At 38.5% G+C, this 17313-nt stretch overlaps 1 protein-coding gene across 1 annotated transcript in view; it reads left to right on the top strand.

The window, feature by feature from the left end:
• Positions 1-17313, top strand: part of LOC308299702 (carboxyl-terminal PDZ ligand of neuronal nitric oxide synthase protein) — a 117393-nt gene that overhangs the window by 65434 nt on the left and 34646 nt on the right. The gene's annotated exons all lie outside the window — the stretch shown is intronic.

Below are 17313 nucleotides of genomic sequence, written 5' to 3'. Positions count from 1 at the left end.
TTCTTACATTGGCCTGTTATAGCGCCACCAGCGGGTCAACTTTTGCACAACACATTTTTGGAACAAAATGGACCAATCTTTGACGTCAGTAACGTCAAAGAGAGCACTGCCTGCGATCTTGACATTTTGTACTTTTATAGCCATTGTTTTCTGGCTTGAAGCGAGCCCACAATTGTTTCGAAGGAACAATATTTTTCTAGTGACAATATCTAACCGTCATATCAAGTTCTCCTCAAAACTTCGGTTCCTTTCTACTCCTATATACTTAGACAGAAAATGAAAATAAAAACATCAATGTGTTTAGCTTACAGTGGCGAAGTGTGCTATTATTTTTTACAGCAATCGGCCAAATGGTGGCGCTGTAGGAAGCCTTCGAAAGTGCGAACTTTGAACAGATAGAGCTCATGCTCTGTTATACGTACAGTCATGAAACCTGTATACACGTATGCGTCTCCTCATGCCGAACAACTTTTACGCTCTGACTTTTGACCTCTGACCTTTAGATCCCCCAGAATTTTGAATTATATAAAAAACAGTAAAAATCTATCTCCTCCTGGGATTTTTGCGTTACGCGCACAAAACTTTTTTCACATGAACTTTGGACCAATACGGTCAAACTAGTCTCGGCGGATTTCTTTTAAAGTGAAATATAATTTTTTAATAATTCAATCAATATTGCGGTTTTATGCAAATTATTCTTCGGCCTCTAAATCATACATGCAAAGTTACACGTTCATGGCATTTGGCAAAGATGTGGAGGGTTAGTCAAAGTAACACTGAAACCAATTTTATTCCAATCGGCCAAAGGGGGGCGCTATACGAAGCGTTTGAAAATTCAAACTTCAAACGGGCATAAGTCATGACTCGTTTCGTTTGAAGACATGCAACTTGTTACACGCGTGCTTTGACTCGAGCGGAAGACATCTGTGTCGTTGTTAAGTAAGCTCCGCCCTTCAATTTTCCGCCATTTTGAGCAGTTTGTAAAACGCGTAAACCCGCTTTTATTCTGGAATTTTTGCTCCACGTGCACATAACTCTTTTTTACGTTAACTTTGGACCGATATCTAAAGATCTGTCAGATCGGATTTCTTTAAAATTGAAACATGCTTTTTTAAATAAATTCAATGAATATTGCAGTTTTATGCAAATTATTCTTCTGCCTCTAAATCATACATGCAAAGTAACATGTTCATGGCATTTGGCAAAGATGTAGAGTGTTAGTCCAAATATCACTAAAACCAATCTTACCCCAATTGGCCAAGGGGGGCGCTATATCATTTTGAGCAGTTTGTGAAATGCTTAAACCCGTTAGGATTTATTTTTGCAATTTGCATGAAACATTCTACACACAATCTAAGGACCTTTATCTAATATGCCTATGAAGTGCACACACACAAAAAAAAAAAAATAATAATGAATATAGCTGCAAGCGGCGATAAAGTGGCCAAAGCCAAAAACACCTCAAATCATGAACACAGCCTGCAATGTGCGTGAAATCTTGCAAGCACATTCCCAATAGGTCAAGGAACAGATACCACCCTTCTTACATTGGCCTGTTATAGCGCCACCAGCGGGTCAACTTTTGCACAACACATTTTTGGAACAAAATGGACCAATCTTTGACGTCAGTAACGTCAAAGAGAGCACTGCCTGCGATCTTGACATTTTGTACTTTTATAGCCATTGTTTTCTGGCTTGAAGCGAGCCCACAATTGTTTCGAAGGAACAATATTTTTCTAGTTGTGGGCTCGCCTATAAGGCGAGCACACTTTAGATATTGTCATTATTTCTATACTAGGCAGGCAGTCAGTGCAAGTATCAAAAAACTTCGGTTCCTTTCTACTCCTACATACTTAGTGAGAAAATGAAAATAAAAACATCAATGTGTTCAGCTTACTGTGGCGACGTGTGCTATTACTTTTTACAGCAATCGGCCAAATGGTGGCGCTGTAGGAAGCCTTCGAAAGTGCGAACTTTGAACAGGTATAGCTCATGCTGTGTTTGAGGTAAAGCCATGAAACCTGTATACACGTATGCGTCTCCTCATGCCGAACAACTTTTACGCTCTGACTTTTGACCTTTGACCTTTAGATCTCCCACAATTTGGAATTATATGAAAAACAGTAAAAATCTATCTCCTCTTGGGATTTTTGCGATACGCGCATGAAACTTTTTTCACATGAACTTTGGACCAATACGGTCAAACTAGTCTCGGCGGATTTCTTTTAAAGTGAAATATTTTTTTTTAATAATTCAATCAATATTGCGGTTTTATGCAAATTATTCTTCGGCCTCTAAATCATACATGCAAAGTTACACGTTCATGGCATTTGGCAAAGATGTGGAGGGTTAGTCAAAGTATCACTGAAACCAATTTTATTCCAATCGGCCAAAGGGGGGCGCTATACGAAGCGTTTGAAAATTCAAACTTCAAACGGGCATAAGTCATGACTCGTTTCGTTTGAAGACATGCAACTTGTTACACGCGTGCTTTGACTCGAGCGGAAGACATCTGTGTCGTTGTTAAGTAAGCTCCGCCCTTCGATTTTCCGCCATTTTGAGCAGTTTGTAAAACGCGTAAACCCGCTTTTATTCTGGAATTTTCGCTCCACGTGCACAAAACTTTTTTTACGTGAACTTTGGACCGATATCTAAAGATCTGTCAGATCGGATTTCTTTAAAATTGAAACATGCTTTTTTAAATAAATTCAATGAATATTGCAGTTTTATGCAAATTATTCTTCTGCCTCTAAATCATACATGCAAAGTAACATGTTCATGGCATTTGGCAAAGATGTAGAGTGTTAGTCCAAATATCACTAAAACCAATCTTACCCCAATTGGCCAAAGGGGGGCGCTATATCATTTTGAGCAGTTTGTGAAACGCTTAAACCCGTTAGGATTTTTTTTTTGCAATTTGCATGAAACATTCTACACACAATCTAAGGACCTTTATCTAATATGCCTATGAAGTGCACACACACAAAAAAAGAATAATAATGAATATAGCTGCAAGCAGCGATAAAGTGGCCAAAGCCAAAAACACCTCAAATCATGAACACAGCCTGCAATGTGCGTGAAATCTTGCAAACACATTCCCAATAGGTCAAGGAACAGATACCACCTTTCTTACATTGGCCTGTTATAGCGCCACCAGCGGGTCAACTTTTGCACAACACATTTTTGGAACAAAATGGACCAATCTTTGACGTCAGTAACGTCAAAGAGAGCACTGCCTGCGATCTTGACATTTTGTACTTTTATAGCCATTGTTTTCTGGCTTGAAGCGAGCCCACAATTGTTTCGAAGGAACAATATTTTTCTAGTGACAATATCTAACCGTCATATCAAGTTCTCCTCAAAACTTCGGTTCCTTTCTACTCCTACATACTTAGTGAGAAAATGAAAATAAAAACATCAATGTGTTCAGCTTACTGTGGCGACGTGTGCTATTACTTTTTACAGCAATCGGCCAAATGGTGGCGCTGTAGGAAGCCTTCGAAAGTGCGAACTTTGAACAGGTATAGCTCATGCTCTGTTATACGTACAGCCATGAAACCTGTATACACGTATGCGTCTCCTCATGCCGAACAATTTTTACGCTCTGACTTTTGACCTCTGATCTTTAGATCCCTCAGAATTTGGAATTATATGAAAAACAGTAAAAATCTATCTCCTCCTGGGATCTTTGCGATACGCGCATGAAACTTTTTTCACATGAACTTTGGACCAATACGGTCAAACTAGTCTCGGCGGATTTCTTTTAAAGTGAAATATATTTTATTAATAATTCAATCAATGTTGCGGTTTTATGCAAATTATTCTTCGGCCTCTAAATCATACATGCAAAGTTACACGTTCATGGCATTTGGCAAAGATGTGGAGGGTTAGTCAAAGTATCACTGAAACCAATTTTATTCCAATCGGCCAAAGGGGGGCGCTATACGAAGCGTTTGAAAATTCAAACTTCAAACGGGCATAAGTCATGACTCGTTTCGTTTGAAGACATGCAACTTGTTACACGCGTGCTTTGACTCGAGCGGAAGACATCTGTGTCGTTGTTAAGTAAGCTCCGCCCCCCGATTTTCCGCCATATTGAGCAGTTTGTAAAACGCGTAAACCCGCTTTTATTCTGGAATTTTCACTCCACGTGCACAACACTTTTTTTACGTGAACTTTGGACCGATATCTAAAGATCTGTCAGATCGGATTTCTTTAAAATTGAAACATGCTTTTTAAAATAAATTCAATGAATATTGCAGTTTTATGCAAATTATTCTTCTGCCTCTAAATCATACATGCAAAGTAACATGTTCATGGCATTTGGCAAAGATGTAGAGTGTTAGTCCAAATATCACTAAAACCAATCTTACCCCAATTGGCCAAAGGGGGGCGCTATATCATTTTGAGCAGTTTGTGAAACGCTTAAACCCGTTAGGATTTATTTTTGCAATTTGCATGAAACATTCTACACACAATCTAAGGACCTTTATCTAATATGCCTATGAAGTGCACACACACAAAAAAAAAAATAATAATGAATATAGCTGCAAGCAGCGATAAAGTGGCCAAAGCCAAAAACACCTCAAATCATGAACACAGCCTGCAATGTGCGTGAAATCTTGCAAGCACATTCCCAATAGGTCAAGGAGCAGATACCACCCTTCTTACATTGGCCTGTTATAGCGCCACCAGCGGGTCAACTTTTGCACAACACATTTTTGGAACAAAATGGACCAATCTTTGACGTCAGTAACGTCAAAGAGAGCACTGCCTGCGATCTTGACATTTTGTACTTTTATAGCCATTGTTTTCTGGCTTGAAGCGAGCCCACAATTGTTTCGAAGGAACAATATTTTTCTAGTTGTGGGCTCGCCTATAAGGCGAGCACACTTTAGATATTGTCATTATTGTGGGCTCGCCTATAAGGCGAGCACACTTTAGATATTGTCATTATTTCTATACTAGGCAGGCATATCAAGTATCAAAAAACTTCGGTTCCTTTCTACTCCTACATACTTAGTGAGAAAATGAAAATAAAAACATCAATGTGTTCAGCTTACTGTGGCGAAGTATGCTATTACTTTTTACAGCAATCGGCCAAATGGTGGCGCTGTAGGAAGCCTTCGAAAGTGCGATCTTTGAACAGGTATAGCTCATGCTGTGTTATAAATACAGCCATGAAACCTGTATACACTTATGCGTCTCCTCATGCCGAACAACTTTTACCCTCTAACTTTTGACCTCTGACCTTTAGGTCTCCCACAATTCGGAATTATATGAAAAACAGTAAAAATCTATCTCCTCCTGGGATTTTCGCGTCAAGTGCACAAAACTTTTTTCACATGAACTTTGGACCAATACGGTCAAACTGTCTGGTCGGATTTCTTTTAAAGTGAAATATAATTTTTTAATAATTCAATCAATATTGCGGTTTTATGCAAATTATTCTTTTGCCTCTAAATCATACATGCAAAGTTACGCGTTCATGGCATTTGGCAAAGATGTAGAGGGTTAGTCAAAATATCACTGAAACCAATCTTATTTCAATTGGCCAAAGGGTGGCGCTATACGAAGCGTTTGAAAATTCAAACTTCAAACGGGCATAAGTCATGACTCGTTTCGTTTGAAGACATGCAACTTGTTACACGCGTGCTTTGACTCGAGCGGAAGACATCTGTGTCGTTGTTAAGTAAGCTCCGCCCTTCGATTTTCCGCCATTTTGAGCACTTTGTAAAACGCGTAAACCCGCTTTTATTCTGGAATTTTCGCTCCACGTGCACAAAACTTTTTTTACGTGAACTTTTGGACCGATATCTAAAGATCTGTCAGATCGGATTTCTTTAAAATTGAAACATGCTTTTTTAAATAAATTCCATGAATATTGCAGTTTTATGCAAATTATTCTTCTGCCTCTAAATCATACATGCAAAGTAACATGTTCATGGCATTTGGCAAAGATGTAGAGTGTTAGTCCAAATATCACTAAAACCAATCTTACCCCAATTGGCCAAAGGGGGGCGCTATATCATTTTGAGCAGTTTGTGAAACGCTTAAACCCGTTTGGATTTTTTTTTTGCAATTTGCATGAAACATTCTACACACAATCTAAGGGCCTTTATCTAATATGCCTATGAAGTGCACACACACAAAAAAAATAATAATAATGAATATAGCTGCAAGCAGCGATAAAGTGGCCAAAGCCAAAAACACCTCAAATCATGAACACAGCCTGCAATGTGCGTGAAATCTTGCAAGCACATTCCCAATAGGTCAAGGAACAGATACCACCCTTCTTACATTGGCCTGTTATAGCGCCACCAGCGGGTCAACTTTTGCACAACACATTTTTTTTAATAGCCATTGTTTTCTGGCTTGAAGCGAGCCCACAATTGTTTCGAAGGAACAATATTTTTCTAGTGACAATATCTAACCGTCATATCAAGTTCTCCTCAAAACTTCGGTTCCTTTCTACTCCTACATACTTAGACAGAAAATGAAAATAAAAACATCAATGTGTTCAGCTTACAGTGGCGAAGTGTGCTATTATTTATTATAGCAATCGGCCAAATGGTGGCGCTGTAGGAAGCCTTCGAAAGTGCGATCTTTGAACAGGTATAGCTCATGCTGTGTTATACGTACAGCCATGAAACCTGTATACACTTATGCGTCTCCTCATGCCGAACAACTTTTACCCTCTAACTTTTGACCTCTGACCTTTAGGTCTCCCACAATTTGGAATTATATGATAAACAGTAAAAATCTATCTCCTCCTGGGATTTTTGCGCTAAGCGCACAAAACTTTTTTCAGATGAACTTTGGACCAATACGGTCAGATTGATCAACCAGATTTTTTTTAAAGTGAAACATTATTTTTTAATAATTCACTCAATATTGCAGTTTTATGCCAATAATTATTTTGCCTCTAAATCATACATACAAAGTCACACGTTCATGGCATTTGGCAAAGATGTAGAGGGTTAGTCAAAATATCACTGAAACCAAACTTATTCCAATTGGCCAAAGGGGGGCGCTATACGAAGCATTTGAAAATTCAAACTTCAAACGGGCATAAGTCATGACTCGTTTCGTTTGAAGACATGCAACTTGTTACACGCGTGCTTTGACTCAAGCGGAAGACATCTGTGTCGTTGTTAAGTAAGCTCCGCCCTTCAATTTTCCGCCATTTTGAGCAGTTTGTAAAACACGTAAACCCGCTTTTATTCTGGAATTTTCGCGTCACGTGCACGAAACTTTTTTTATGTGAACTTTGGACCAATATCTAAAGATCTGTCAGATCGGATTTTTTTTAAATTGAAACATGCTTTTTTAATAAATTAAATCAATATTGCAGTTTTATGCAAATTATTCTTCTGCCTCTAAATCATCTATGCAAAGTAACATATTCATGTCATTTGGCAAAGATGTAGAGTGTTATTCCAAATATCACTAAAACCAATCTTACCCCAATTGGCCAAAGGGGGGGCGCTATATCATTTTGAGCAGTTTGTGAAACGCTTAAACCCGTTAAGATTTTTTTTAGCAATTTGCATGAAACATTCTACACACAATCTAAGGACCTTTATCTAATATGCCTATGAAGTGCACACACACACAAAAAAAATAATAATAATAATAATAAATATAGCTGCAAGCAGCGATAAAGTGGCCAAGGCCAAAAACACCTCAAATCATGAACACAGCCTGGGATGTGCGTGAAATCTTGCAAGCACATTCCCAATAGGTCAAGGAACAGATACCACCCTTCTCACATTGGCCTGTTATAGCGCCACCAGCGGGTCAACTTTTGCATAACACATTTTTGGAACAAAATGGACCAATCTTTGACGTCAGAAACGTCAAAGAGAGCACTGCCTGCGATCTTGACATTTTGTGCTTTTATAGCCATTGTTTTCTGGCTTGAAGCGAGCCCACAATTGTTTCGAAGGAACAATATTTTTCTAGTTTATTTATTTATTTATCTATCAGGCAGTCATATCAAGTATCAAAAAACTTCGGTTCCTTTCTACTCCTACATACTTAGTGAGAAAATGAAAATAAAAACATCAATGTGTTCAGTTTACAGTGGCGAAGTGTGCTATTACTTTTTACAGCAATCGGCCAAATGGTGGCGCTGTAGGAAGCCTTCGAAAGTGCGAACTTTGAACAGGTATAGCTCATGCTGTGTTTGAGGTACAGGCATGAAACCTGTATACACGTATGCGTCTCCTCATGCCGAACAACTTTTAGCCTCTGACTTTTGACCTCTGACCTTTAGATCTCCCACAATTCGGAATTATATGAAAAACAGTAAAAATCTATCTCCTCCTGGGTTTTTTTCGATACGCGCACAAAACTTTTTTCACATGAACTTTGGACCAATACGGTCAAACTAATCTCGGCGGATTTCTTTTAAAGTGAAATATAATTTTTTAATAATTCAATAAATATTGCAGTTTTATGCAAATTATTCTTCGGCCTCTAAATCATACATGCAAAGTTACACGTTCATGGCATTTGGCAAAGATGTAGAGGGTTAGTCAAGGTATCACTGAAACCAATTTTATTCCAATCGGCCAAAGGGGGGCGCTATACGAAGCGTCTGAAAATTCAAACTTCAAACGGGCATAAGTCATGACTCGTTTCGTTTGAAGACATGCAACTTGTTACACGCGTGCTTTGACTCAAGCGGAAGACATCTGTGTCGTTGTTAAGTAAGCTCCGCCCTTCGATTTTCCGCCACTTTGAGCAGTTTGTAAAACGCGTAAACCCGCTTTTATTCTGGAATTTTCGCGTCACGTGCACAAAACTTTTTTTACGTGAACTTTGGACCGATATCTAAAGATCTGTCAGATCGGATTTCTTTAACATTGAAACATGCTTTTTTAAATAATTCAAACAATATTGCATTTTTATGCAAATTATTCTTCTGCCTCTAAAACATACAAGCAAAGTCACATTTTCATGACAAAATAGTGTAGAGGGTTAGTTCAAATATCACTGAAACCAATCTTACCCCAAATGGCCAAAGGGGGGCGCTATATAATTTTGAGCAGTTTGTAAAACGCTTAAACCCGTTTTTATTCTAGAATTTTTTTTGCAATTTGCATGAAACATTCTACACGCAATCTAAGGACCTTTATCTAACATGCCTATGAAGTGCACACAAAAAAATTATAAAATAATAATAATAAATATAGCTGCAAGCAGCGATAAAGTGTCCAAAGCCAAAAACACCTCAAATCATGAACACAGCCTGGGATGTGCGTGAAATCTTGCAAGCACATTCCCAATAGGTCAAGGAACAGATACCAACCTTCTCACATTGGCCTGTTATAGCGCCACCAGCGGGTCAACTTTTGCACAACACATTTTTGGAACAAAATGGACCAATCTTTGACGTCAGTAACGTCAAAGAGAGCACTGCCTGCGATCTTGACATTTTGTGCTTTTATAGCCATTGTTTTCTGGCTTGAAGCGAGCCCACAATTGTTTCGAAGGAACAATATTTTTCTAGTGACAATATCTAACCGTCATATCAAGTTCTCCTCAAAACTTCGGTTCCTTTCTACTCCTACATACTTAGTGAGAAAATGAAAATAAAAACATCAATGTGTTCAGCTTACTGTGGCGACGTGTGCTATTACTTTTTACAGCAATCGGCCAAATGGTGGCGCTGTAGGAAGCCTTCGAAAGTGCGAACTTTGAACAGGTATAGCTCATGCTCTGTTATACGTACAGCCATGAAACCTGTATACACGTATGCGTCTCCTCATGCCGAACAATTTTTACGCTCTGACTTTTGACCTCTGATCTTTAGATCCCTCAGAATTTGGAATTATATGAAAAACAGTAAAAATCTATCTCCTCCTGGGATCTTTGCGATACGCGCATGAAACTTTTTTCACATGAACTTTGGACCAATACGGTCAAACTAGTCTCGGCGGATTTCTTTTAAAGTGAAATATATTTTATTAATAATTCAATCAATGTTGCGGTTTTATGCAAATTATTCTTCGGCCTCTAAATCATACATGCAAAGTTACACGTTCATGGCATTTGGCAAAGATGTGGAGGGTTAGTCAAAGTATCACTGAAACCAATTTTATTCCAATCGGCCAAAGGGGGGCGCTATACGAAGCGTTTGAAAATTCAAACTTCAAACGGGCATAAGTCATGACTCGTTTCGTTTGAAGACATGCAACTTGTTACACGCGTGCTTTGACTCGAGCGGAAGACATCTGTGTCGTTGTTAAGTAAGCTCCGCCCCCCGATTTTCCGCCATATTGAGCAGTTTGTAAAACGCGTAAACCCGCTTTTATTCTGGAATTTTCACTCCACGTGCACAAAACTTTTTTTACGTGAACTTTGGACCGATATCTAAAGATCTGTCAGATCGGATTTCTTTAAAATTGAAACATGCTTTTTAAAATAAATTCAATCAATATTGCAGTTTTATGCAAATTATTCTTCTGCCTCTAAATCATACATGCAAAGTAACATGTTCATGGCATTTGGCAAAGATGTAGAGTGTTAGTCCAAATATCACTAAAACCAAACTTACCCCAATTGGCCAAAGGGGGGCGCTATATCATTTTGAGCAGTTTGTGAAACGCTTAAACCCGTTAGGATTTATTTTTGCAATTTGCATGAAACATTCTACACACAATCTAAGGACCTTTATCTAAAGTGCACACACACAAAAAAATAATAATAATGAATATAGCTGCAAGCAGCGATAAAGTGGCCAAAGCCAAAAACACCTCAAATCATGAACACAGTCTGCAATGTGCGTGAAATCTTGCAAGCACATTCCCAATAGGTCAAGGAACAGATACCACCCTTCTTACATTGGCCTGTTATAGCGCCACCAGCGGGTCAACTTTTGCACAACACATTTTTGGAACAAAATGGACCAATATTTGACGTCAGTAACGTCAAAGAGAGCACTGCCTGCGATCTTGACATTTTGTGCTTTTATAGCCATTGTTTTCTGGCTTGAAGCGAGCCCACAATTGTTTCGAAGGAACAATATTTTTCTAGTGACAATATCTAACCGTCATATCAAGTTCTCCTCAAAACTTCGGTTCCTTTCTACTCCTACATACTTTGACAGAAAATGAAAATAAAAACATCAATGTGTTCAGCTTACAGTGGCGAAGTGTGCTATTATTTTTTACAGCAATCGGCCAAATGGTGGCGCTGTAGGAAGCCTTCGAAAGTGCGAACTTTGAACAGGTATAGCTCATGCTCTGATATACGTGCAGCCATGAAACCTGTATACACGTATGCGTCTCCTCATGCCGAACAACTTTTACGCTCTGACTTTTGACCTTTGACCTTTAGATCTCCCACAATTTGGAATTATATGAAAAACAGTAAAAATCTATCTCCTCCTGGGATTTTCGCGTTACGCTCACAAAACTTTTTTTCACATGAACTTTGGACCAATACGGTCAAACTAGTCTCGGCGGATTTCTTTTAAAGTGAAATATATTTTTTTAATAATTCAATCCATATTGCGGTTTTATGCAAATTATTCTTCGGCCTCTAAATCATACATGCAAAGTTACACATTCATGGCATTTGGCAAAGATGTAGAGGGTTAGTCAAAGTATAACTGAAACCAATTTTATTCCAATCGGCCAAAGGGGGGCGCTATACAAAGCGTTTGAAAATTCAAACTTTAAACAGGCATAAGTCATGCCTCGTTTCGTTTGAAGACATGCAACTTGCTTACACGCGTGCTTTGACTCAAGCAGAAGACATCTGTGTCTTTTTTAAGTAAGCTCCGCCCTTAGATTTTCCGCCATATTGAGCAGTTTGTAAAACGCTTAAACCCGCTTTTAATCTGGAATTTTCGCGTCACGTCCACAAAACCTTTTTTTACATGAACTTTGGACCAATATCTAAAGATCTGTCAGATCGGATTTAAAAGAAAAATTGAAACATGCTTTTTTAATAATTCAATGAATATTGCAGTTTTATGCAAATTATTCTTCTGCCTCTAAATCATACATGCAAAGTAACATGTTCATGGCATTTGGCAAAGATGTAGAGTGTTAGTCCAAATATCACTAAAACCAATCTTACTCCAATTGGCCAAAGGGGGGCGCTATATCATTTTGAGCAGTTTGTGAAACGCTTAAACCCGTTAGGATTTTTTTTGCAATTTGCATGAAACATCCTACACACAATCTAAGGACCTTTATCTAATAAGCCTATGAAGTGCACACACACAAATAAAAATAATAATAATAATAAATATAGCTGCAAGCAGCGATAAAGTGGCCAAAGCCAAAAACACCTCAAATCATGAACAAAGCCTGCAATGTGCGTGAAATCTTGCAAGCACATTCCCAATAGGTCAAGGAACAGATACCACCCTTCTTACATTGGCCTGTTATAGCGTCAACTTTTGCACAACACATTTTTGGAACAAAATGGACCAAACTTTGACGCCAGTAACGTCAAAGAGAGCACTGCCTGCGATCTTGACATTTTGTGCTTTTATAGCCATTGTTTTCTGGCTTGAAGCGAGCCCACAATTGTTTCGAAGGAACAATATTTTTCTAGTGACAATATCTAACCGTCATATCAAGTTCTCCTCAAACCTTCGGTTCCTTTCTACTCCTACATACTTAGACAGAAAATGAAAATAAAAACATCAATGTGTTCAGCTTACAGTGGCGAAGTGTGCTATTATTTTTTACAGCAATCGGCCAAATGGTGGCGCTGTAGGAAGCCTTCGAAAGTGCGAACTTTGAACAGATAGAGCTCATGCTCTGTTATACGTACAGTCATGAAACCTGTATACACGTATGCGTCTCCTCATGCCGAACAACTTTTACGCTCTGACTTTTGACCTCTGACCTTTAGATCCCCCAGAATTTTGAATTATATAAAAAACAGTAAAAATCTATCTCCTCCTGGGATTTTTGCGTTACGCGCACAACACTTTTTTCACATGAACTTTGGACCAATACGGTCAAACTAGTCTCGGCGGATTTCTTTTAAAGTGAAATATAATTTTTTAATAATTCAATCAATATTGCGGTTTTATGCAAATTATTCTTCGGCCTCTAAATCATACATGCAAAGTTACACGTTCATGGCATTTGGCAAAGATGTGGAGGGTTAGTCAAAGTATCACTGAAACCAATTTTATTCCAATCGGCCAAAGGGGGGCGCTATACGAAGCGTTTGAAAATTCAAACTTCAAACGGGCATAAGTCATGACTCGTTTCGTTTGAAGACATGCAACTTGTTACACGCGTGCTTTGACTCAAGCGGAAGACATCTGTGTCGTTGTTAAGTAAGCTCCGCCCTTCGATTTTCCGCCTTTTTGAGCAGTTTGTAAAACGCGTAAACCCGCTTTTATTCTGGAATTTTCGCGTCACGTGCACAAAACTTTTTTTACGTGAACTTTGGACCGATATCTAAAGATCTGTCAGATCGGATTTCTTTAACATTGAAACATGCTTTTTTAAATAATTCAAACGATATTGCAATTTTATGCAAATTATTCTTCTGCCTCTAAAACATACATGCAAAGTCAGATTTTCATGACAAAATAGTGTAGAGGGTTAGTTCAAATATCACTGAAACCAATCTTACCCCAAATGGCCAAAGGGGGGCGCTATATAATTTTGAGCAGTTTGTAAAACGCTTAAACCCGTTTTTATTCTAGGATTTTTTTTGCAATTTGCATGAAACATTCTACACGCAATCTAAGGACCTTTATCTAACATGCCTATGAAGTGCACACAAAAAAATTATAAAATAATAATAATAAATATAGCTGCAAGCAGCGATAAAGTGTCCAAAGCCAAAAACACCTCAAATCATGAACACAGCCTGGGATGTGCGTGAAATCTTGCAAGCACATTCCCAATAGGTCAAGGAACAGATACCAACCTTCTCACATTGGCCTGTTATAGCGCCACCAGCGGGTCAACTTTTGCACAACACATTTTTGGAACAAAATGGACCAATCTTTGACGTCAGTAACGTCAAAGAGAGCACTGCCTGCGATCTTGACATTTTGTGCTTTTATAGCCATTGTTTTCCGGCTTGAAGCGAGCCCACAATTGTTTCGAAGGAACAATATTTTTCTAGTGACAATATCTAACCGTCATATCAAGTTCTCCTCAAAACTTCGGTTCCTTTCTACTCCTACATACTTAGTGAGAAAATGAAAATAAAAACATCAATGTGTTCAGCTTACAGTGGCGAAGTGTGCTATTATTTTTTACAGCAATCGGCCAAATGGTGGCGCTGTAGGAAGCCTTCGAAAGTGCGATCTTTGAACAGGTATAGCTCATGCTGTGTTATACGTACAGCCATGAAACCTGTATACACTTATGCGTCTCCTCATGCCGAACAACTTTTACCCTCTAACTTTTGACCTCTGACCTTTAGGTCTCCCACAATTTGGAATTATATGAAAAACAGTAAAAATCTATCTCCTCCTGGGATTTTTGCATAACGCGCACGAAACTTTTTTCACATGAACTTTGGACCAATACGGTCAAACTAGTCTCGGCGGATTTCTTTTAAAGTGAAATATAATTTTTTAATAATTCAATCAATATTGCGGTTTTATGCAAATTATTCTTCGGCCTCTAAATCATACATGCAAAGTTACACGTTCATGGCATTTGGCAAAGATGTGGAGGGTTAGTCAAAGTATCACTGAAACCAATTTTATTCCAATCGGCCAAAGGGGGGCGCTATACGAAGCGTTTGAAAATCCAAACTTCAAACGGGCATAAGTCATGACTCGTTTCGGTTGAAGACATGCAACTTGTTACACGCGTGCTTTGACTCAAGCGGAAGACATCTGTGTCGTTGTTAAGTAAGCTCCGCCCTTCGATTTTCCGCCATTTTGAGCAGTTTGTAAAACGCGTAAACCCGCTATTATTCTGGCATTTTCGCGTCACGTGCACAAAACCTTTTTTACGTGAACTTTGGACCGATATCTAAAGATCTGTCAGATCGGATTTCTTTAACTTTGAAACATGCTTTTTTAAATAATTCAAACAATATTGCATTTTTATGCAAATTATTCTTCTGCCTCTAAATCATACATGCAAAGTCACATTTTCATGACAAAATAGTGTAGAGGGTTAGTTCAAATATCACTTACCCCAAATGGCCAAAGGGGGGCGCTATATAATTTTGAGCAGTTTGTAAAACGCTTAAACCCGTTTTTATTCTAGGATTTTTTTTGCAATTTGCATGAAACATCTAACATGCCTATGAAGTGCACACAAAAAAATTATAAAATAATAATAATAAATATAGCTGCAAGCAGCGATAAAGTGTCCAAAGCCAAAAACACCTCAAATCATGAACACAGCCTGGGATGTGCGTGAAATCTTGCAAGCACATTCCCAATAGGTCAAGGAACAGATACCAACCTTCTCACATTGGCCTGTTAAAGCGCCACCAGCGGGTCAACTTTTGCATAACACATTTTTGGAACAAAATGGACCAATCTTTGACGTCAGTAACGTCAAAGAGAGCACTGCCTGCGATCTTGACATTTTGTGCTTTTATAGCCATTGTTTTCTGGCTTGAAGCGAGCCCACAATTGTTTCGAAGGAACAATATTTTTCTAGTTCAACTTGTTCCCCCTTGTTCCCCCTCAAATTAAGCACTGCATCTCCAGTGGTTGGAGGTGGTCTCTCTTCTAACATTTAGACCCAGGTGTGGGGTAGGACACCTAGTGGTTGACAAGTGGTACTGCCTGAAACTCAAAGCACATTTCGTCCATGCATGCCTTCTTATCCCTAAACTTCTTTTAATACTATTTTGATCTATTTTTTAATACTTCAAATAGACAAGCTTGTAGATGTAGATCGCCTATTTGAGCTGTTGAAAAGGTTTTTCAAAATTGTAAAAATAAAAAGGGGCAAAAATGTTTAGGTATAAGGGGTAAGGAATGGCCGAAAATAGGGCCCATATCTCCCCTGTTCAGGTTTACAGTATAGCTCGTGGGTTGAAACTGTGTTTCTGGCGTGGGTTTGACCTGGGTTTGAATCCCGGTAAGGACCCAAATCTCCTGGATTTACGGCTTTAAATCTCATCTCACCGGCCCCTTGTTTCAAAACATAAAGAAGAACCCACTTCCATTGTAATGTGGAGCTTATTGCAGATGCCTGTTCTTTTAGCAGAAACAACACATCGCACACATCACAATGCACGGCTCACTGTGGAAATAAGCTGCGGTGGGAAAAGGTGCTCGCTTGTTTTACTCAAGTAAAAGTATCAATATTGCAATATAGAAATACTATGTTATAAGTAGAAGTCCTGTATTAAAAATGTACTTGAGTGTACAAAAGTATTGGTTCAAAATGTACTTAAAGTACCAAAAGTAGAAAGTGCCCATTGTGCAGAAGGTCTCATTTAAAGTTTTCAAATGAATAAAAATATTTTGAAAAAGCTCACATTGTGAGCTTGTAGATCGGCTATTTTCAAATGGACCAAATGTTTATTGGGTTGATGTGGTTAATCTATGTTTTGTAATAATAATCAATCTACAAAGTAACTAGTAACTAAAGTAGCGGAGTAAAAGTACAATATTTATATCCGAGATGTAGTGGAGTAGAAGTAAAAGTATTTGGAATTGGAAATACTCAAGCAAAGTACAAATAAGGCTGCAGCAACACCAACGTTTCTATGAGAGTGGATTACCCATTCCGTCAATGCATTTCAATGAGAATGGAGCGTTTTTTTGCTGGTGGCTGCATGCTTTTAGATCAGTTTAATGCTAGGCATATGAATGGGCTGTGCTGGTGGCTGCATGCTTTTAGCAGCACTCTAGGCCTTCCCATGTGCTTAAACATGCAGGACCAAAGTGCATGAATGCATGTGCCAGGAGCAATTAGACTCATCAGGCATCCTGATGAATTATCCATGGCTTGTGCACGCAGTCGGCAGACCATAATGTGTACTGTAGTTACTGGTAGGTACAGTTACTGTATCAGTGCATGGTGGAAAGTAACTTAAGTACAATTTTGAGGTATTTACTTGAGTATTTCCAATTTCAAATACTTTTACTTCTACGCCACTACATCTCCTCGGATCCAAATATTGTACTTTTTAATCCACTACGTTTCTTTGAAAACTATTAGTTACTAGTTACTTTATAGATTGATTATTATTACAGAACATACATTAACCATTGTACATTTCAGCCATTCGAAAATAGATGATCTACAAGCTCACAATGCGTGCAATGCAAGGCATTGTGAGCTTGTAGATCTGCTAATTTCAAAATAATTTTAAACATTTGTTGGATAGATTTGC

The sequence above is a fragment of the Nannobrachium achirus genome (genome assembly GCF_963921795.1).
Source record: "Nannobrachium achirus genome assembly, chromosome: 15".
In the NCBI taxonomy this organism is placed as follows: Eukaryota; Metazoa; Chordata; class Actinopteri; order Myctophiformes; family Myctophidae; genus Nannobrachium; species Nannobrachium achirus.
This window is presented reverse-complemented; position numbering and strand designations above follow the sequence as displayed.